At 59.0% G+C, this 5,483-nt stretch overlaps 1 protein-coding gene across 1 annotated transcript in view; it reads left to right on the top strand.

Moving 5' to 3' along the window:
• The first annotated feature begins 6 nt into the window (after positions 1-6).
• Positions 7-5,483, top strand: part of GDPD5 (glycerophosphodiester phosphodiesterase domain containing 5) — a 94,755-nt gene continuing 89,278 nt past the window's right edge. Inside the window, exon 1 of the mRNA XM_027774217.1 lies at positions 7-618. The gene's annotated coding sequence lies outside the window, so the exon portion shown is untranslated. The remainder of the gene's footprint in view (positions 619-5,483) is intronic.

The following is a 5,483-nucleotide window of genomic DNA, read 5'->3' as shown; positions in this document are numbered from 1 at the left end:
AGCTCCAGAATCAGCCGCCGCGCCAAGTCCGGACCTCGAGAGACTTCCCCGCGGGTTCAGGCCGCCGCGCCTTCTCGCCCGCGCCTGCCCTGCCCTGCCCTGCGCGTCCCAGTCCCGGGTTCCGTTCCCGGACGCTCCCAGCCCTGCGGTTGGGGCGTGCGGCCGGGACGCCCCGAGCCCCGGCCCTGATCTGATTCACCCGAGCGGGACGCTGCTGGCCCCGCGGTACCGGACCATCGTTGTGGGGTCGTCCCAGCCTTGCTATCAGTGTGTGGGAGCCCCCAGTCCTCCGCGCGGGGCTTCGCGCAGGGAGCCCCGGACAACCACCTGGGTGCTGAGGAGCCCGGACGCCCCCAGCCTCTGGCCCTCTCAGACCGAAACCTCCGCTGCCTCCGGCCGAGTGCTTCGGACTTAGAACCGTGGGAGCGCCAGGAAGCCTGGGCGGCCCGGGTCCAACGCCCCGAGAGGGGTCCCAGGCTGCAGGACAGTCGGATCGAACTGGTGCTGTGAGCCGAAGCTGCCACCTCCTGCCACCCCAGGCCAGGGGCTCCGCACTTGCCCGGAAGAGAACACAGGGGCTCCGTCTGCCCGGGCGGCCGGCGAGAGCCCAGGCTGCAGGTGAGAGAGCCCCGGATGCGCGGCAGGAGCGGTCCCGACCCCCGGGGCAGCGCCGGGTCAGCCGAGGGCGTGTAGGGGGGATAGCAGAGGGTGCACTGACTAAGAGGGGGCGCGGGAAAGGGAGAGGAAAAGGAGAAAACGGGCACTTATTGAGCGCCCATTGTGTGCAGGTCGGCGCCCCGCCCTTGCACAAACGTCCCTCACTGAAGGCTCGCTGCTGCCCCATGTGAAATAAGGTGTGGACTGTTGTGGGTGCTTGCAGATGAGGAGACGGAGGCCGAACGGGCCGAACGACCCTGTTGTTTTCACTCCGGGATGACACTGTCGAAGAGGGAGAGGATAAAAAGCGAGGGGGAAAGAAAGGAAGCGGCTGGCAGGCAGACAGTGGGGGCGGGGGTGGAGGTGCAGCCATCGGGACGTTGGGCATCACAGCGCTGATCCCTGATCCCAAGCCTCAGGAGGACGCTTCTCCTTGCCTCCGGCTTCCCAGGAAAGGTGACCCAGAATTGAGGGCAGAGGTGGGGCGCTTCCCAGCTCCAAAGCTGTTCTCCTCTTGGGCCCGGGAGGGCCCCTCTGTGCCAGACTCCAGGGTCCCTGCCATGCTGCTCATCTGTTTGGGAACTGGTGTCCAAGTCAGAGCCCCGCAGCAAACCCCTCACTCCCCTCACGCACAATACTAATGGGGTGGGGGAGGGCACTGATGGCCCCAGGTCCAGAAGCCAGTGATCCTCTTCCAAGATACCCACTCTTCTCCCCAGTGAGCATCTTCTAAATGAGAGGCTGGGGTTCCCCACCCTGGTGTGAGGCAGGAGTGACCATGTGTGAGGCTGTTATGAGAGTCTGTGCCTGTAGTGCTGGGGCTTGAGACGCACATGCCAGGGCTCCATAGCCTCTGGCCCAGATTGAAGGTCTGACCTCAGTCTCTCTGGGACAGAGAAATCTGCAAGACAGCTCTGGCCCAGGAGAGGAGGGGCTGCTCAAGGTCTCAAGGCTAGGGCTACCAGGCTGGGGGCACAGCCCAGGTGTCATGATTTCCAGGCAGGGGCTCCTGTCGCTGCCCCAGGGGACCTGCAGGAGAGGGGTGTTGTGAAAGCACCTTTGGCACAGACTCTGTGGGCCCTTGTTCTGGGTGGGAAGGGGGAGGGGATATGGCTTCCGTCTGGGCCCTGTGGCCTTGGCCAGCACCTGTTAACCCTTGCTATGCCCACCTCCACGGTGCACAAACAAATCACCTTGGAAAGCCCCTGGGGGGGAGGGGAACAGGTGGTGAGAGGTCAGCTGAAGGCTGGGAGCTCAGTCCCTGAGGTGGGCGGGTTGATGGAACCCAGGGAGAAAGTGACTAAGGGGCCTGTGATTTCCCTCCCCCTACCTCAACCTGAGGGTTCAAATCCCCATAATAATCCCTGCATCTAAACAAAGCTCCTTTTTGATGAAATCATTTCACACCTGTAATCTCATTTCATGGTGTGGTGGGAGAGCCTGGAACCTGGAGGGAAGCAGGGCAGGGCTGGGAGTCACCTGGGACCACTCAGGGACGTCCATAGCTCCCACCTCACCTGTAAAATGGGACTGGGCGGTGTGCTACCTGCTCAGATAACTGGACAACACACTGGGCAAACTGTAAAGTGCTAAGGCATTCGTTGTGTTTGCCAAGGGCTGGTTATGAATGGCGACCTCCTGCGGGAAACTGAGACACAGAGAGGTGAAACCACCTGCCCAGGGCCTTGTGGTCTGCTTTGAGAACTGTTTAAGCAGTAACTCCAGAAGCCCTGGAGTTACCCAGGTGGGCCAAGTAGTAGCCTGGCACCTAAGTAACCGAGGAGCTGCAGACAGGGCACGTCAGACCAGGCGGGCATGAATCCAGCCTGCCACAGTAGCTGAGTGGCACTGGGTGCATCCCTCCACTCCTCTGAGCCCCAGCATGTTCTCTGTGGAGTTAGAATACTTCCCTTGCCAGCCTGTTGTGAGGATTACGTGAGATACACATATACAGTGCCCGGCCAAATATCCATTTCCTTCCCTGTGAGGAAAAGGAAGCTTGACCTCTGACCGGGAAGTCTGGGAAGATTCTCAGACTTGCCTTCGGTTAGAAAGCAGCTGCTGTCGCGTTTGCTCAGCTCAGGCCCCCGTGTGGGTCGTACCCCATGCAGCCTCCCTTACTTGCCCAGCCTTCTGGAATATGCTGAGGGACAATGGCAAGGGGCTCTGGATTCTCTCTCTCACACACACACCCATTTCACGGTAAGGGGCTGTGGTAGGGGAGCTGGTGTCCATTCCCTTGCCCATTGTCTGGGCTCCCCGGGCACCCAGGCGCAGTGAATAATTGATTGCTCCCTGGCAGTAGTGAGGCTGGCCCAGAGGAATCGCTCCGTGCTCAGCTGAGCTCCAGAAGCCCGCCAGGGGAAGCTGGTGGCGCCTGTGCTTTTGGTCTTGGAGGTGGAGTGTATGCAGGGAGGCCGGGGTGGGGCAGGAGAAAGTGACCTGTTAACAACCCGGCTCTCTTCTGTTGCAGCAGAGGGATCAGCTCAGGGTCCCTGATTGCAAAGAGGTGGTAGGGGGAGGAGTAAGGGTGAGGATGAAAGCATGAAGGAATGAATTGGGAGAGCCCCGCGAGGACTGGCGTGACCAGGAAGGCTTCATGCAGGAGGCAATTTCAGCTGGAGTGAGAGGCAGCTTGCTATAGTGAGTTGGGCTGGGTGACCTACTCACTGGTCAGAGCCTGACTGGGTGACCTACTCACCGGAGACCATGGACAAGGCACCCACCCTGCCGGGCCTTTGTTTCCTCCTCTGTAAAATGGAGGTAGCGATGCCCACCTCCCAGGGTTATTGTGAGTGAGCGTGAGGCCACACGTGTAAAACACAGCAGGCTACACACTCAGGGAAGGAGTACTTCACTGTGAACACAAGCCACGGAGTGGGCTGGTGGGGGGAGACGGGGCGGTGTGGCTGCAGAGGGGTGGAGTGAGCTCAGGTAGTGGTACCGGGCCTGTGGGGCTTATGAGAGAGGAGGCTCCTTGTTTGGCTCCTCGGATGAAGACCTGGCCCCTAGTGGTGACATTCAAGTCCTTACCCTCAGTAAAGCACCATGTGGACCACTGGCCCTTGGCTTAGCATGGTCTCCTAAACACAACCCGTGTGGCCTCATCACTGCGCTTTGCTTGTCAGGTTCCTCCCATCCAAGCAGCCATCCCTGTCCCTTCTCTGCTCACCTCCACATCTGTTGAGGCCCAGTTCAGGTCAGAAATGGCCACAGAAATATTCCTGGATGACCCAACTGTCTGTCATGTCCCCTTGGAATCTTTAACCTTAACAATAATAGTAATGAACAAGGCCTGCCATCTGTAACGGTGCAGTTGTCAGGGGCATCGCACACCCACCTAAGACCACAGTGGGGACCTTCACCACAGCCACGGCTCTGAGTATTCACTATGAGCCAGACACCATGCTAAGCACTACACAGGCACTCTCACACACCAGCTCGAGCTGCCTACGGTTAGCTCCCAGAAATGGGATCAGAGAGGTGCTTTGTCTTACTCAAGATCACACAGTGAGACGGTGGGAACAGGGAGTCCAGCCTGCATCTGTTTGAATTAGAAATATATGCTTGTGTCTGGGACAGAACAGATAGCTAGACAGCCTTTAGGAGTCCTGTCTCTGCAACTCCCTCCAAGTAGCCACTCCCTCTGAGCACCAGTAGTGTATACTTTGCATGTAAAAAGCCTGGACGTGAAAGGCCAGTGCAGGACTGAACATGGCCCAGGAAGGAGTCTTTAGTGGGGAACCCCAGGCCCTACACTGGCTGGCTGTATGCTGGAATTTGGCCCCTCTCTGTGGTCATATTTGCCTATGTCCATGGCCAGTGGGGTGGTGTCTGAGCTTCCCTGTAGCTCCAGCTTTCTGCAGTGTCCTTTGTGACCCTGAAAGGGGGAGAAAGAGACCACAGCACCGAGGCCAGAGGATGTGGTGAGACGGACCGCTGTGATTTTTGGCCTGGCTGCTGTCTGGGCCAGCAGGCTCTATGGATAGCTGCTACCTCCCCTGAAGGAGGGTGGCGGCCCTGGCTGCAGGCAGCATGGTCATTAACTGGGCAGAGGAGCCGGCTGGGCCAGGCCAGCTTGGCAAGACTAGAGGCAGACTGGTCCTGCCGCTGTGGGGTCACTGGAGGGGCAATCGGCTCCTCCTTCTGCCCCTGCCACCCAGGCTGTAGCAAGCACACACTGGGCACAGAGCTTCGTAGGCCATGGCTTGCCCTTTCCTCTGTCATGGTTATTGTGGGAGAAAGAGCAATGAGAAGTCCAGCCAGGTCCAAAGCTGCCACCTTCTAGAGACTTCCAGGACTCCTCTGAGCATGTGGAACTCATCGTCCTCTGCCTGGCACCAAGTAGCATCTTCTGGGCGAGGGGAAACAGGGCACGCCGTCCCTTGGACGAGCTGCTCAACTTTACACCCCTGTTTTCTTCCCTGTAAAATGTGCCAACAGTAAGAGTATGGCAAAGGTTAAAGGAGATGAAGGGTGTCGGGTACCTGGTCAGGCCTGACACACCTGCGGGTACCCCATCAGCGTGAACTGGCCTTTCCCTCACTGACCTCGTGAACTGCGACTCAGGAAGAATCCGACTGAAGAGTTGGGCAAGTGATGCCAAGAGGGAGGGCGTGCTGGGTAGCAGGGAATCCTCCCCATAGGAGGACTCTCATGGGTCAGAGGCATTTGCAGAGGTGCATTCCCTCCACCTTCCCAGAGAGTGACAGTGAGGGAGCAGGCAGCTGTTGGCCAGGGAGAGACCCCCCAGACAGCGTTAGGGTGGGGAGCAGGACTGGGATGCCTGGGATGGGACTTTACTTTTTACACCTTAGCAGCAGGAA

The sequence above is a fragment of the Tupaia chinensis genome, unplaced genomic scaffold, assembly GCF_000334495.1.
Source record: "Tupaia chinensis unplaced genomic scaffold, TupChi_1.0 Scaffold000047_1, whole genome shotgun sequence".
In the NCBI taxonomy this organism is placed as follows: Eukaryota; Metazoa; Chordata; class Mammalia; order Scandentia; family Tupaiidae; genus Tupaia; species Tupaia belangeri.
Note: the sequence above shows the minus strand (reverse complement) of the source record. Positions and strands in the feature narration are given on the sequence as shown.